Here is a 669-nt window from a genome sequence, read left to right on the forward strand (position 1 = left end):
TCATAAGAATGGAAAAAATGTACCATACCATGTCACAAAGACAAGAACAATGGAATGGGAAAATGTACCATACCATGTCACAAAGACAAGAACAATGGAATGGGAAAATGTACCATACCATGTCACAAAGACAAGAACAATGGAATGGGAAAATGTACCATACCATGTCACAAAGAAAAGAACAATGGAATGGGAAAATGTACCATACCATGTCACAAAGACAAGAACAATGGAATGGGAAAATGTACCATACCATGTCACAAAGACAAGAACAATGGAATGGGAAAATGTACCATACAATGTCACAAAGACAAGAACAATGGAATGGGAAAATGTACCATACAATGTCACAAAGACAAGAACAATGGAATGGGAAAATGTACCATACAATGTCACAAAGACAAGAACAATGGAATGGGAAAATGTACCATACCATGTCACAAAGACAAGAACAATGGAATGGGAAAATGTACCATACCATGTCACAAAGACAAGAACAATGGAATGGGAAAATGTACCATACCATGTCACAAAGACAAGAACAATGGAATGGGAAAATGTACCATACCATGTCACAAAGACAAGAACAATGGAATGGGAAAATGTACCATACCATGTCACAAAGACAAGAACAATGGAATGGGAAAATGTACCATACCATGTCACAAG

Source organism: Pecten maximus, chromosome 3, assembly GCF_902652985.1.
Source record: "Pecten maximus chromosome 3, xPecMax1.1, whole genome shotgun sequence".
Lineage (NCBI taxonomy): Eukaryota > Metazoa > Mollusca > Bivalvia > Pectinida > Pectinidae > Pecten > Pecten maximus.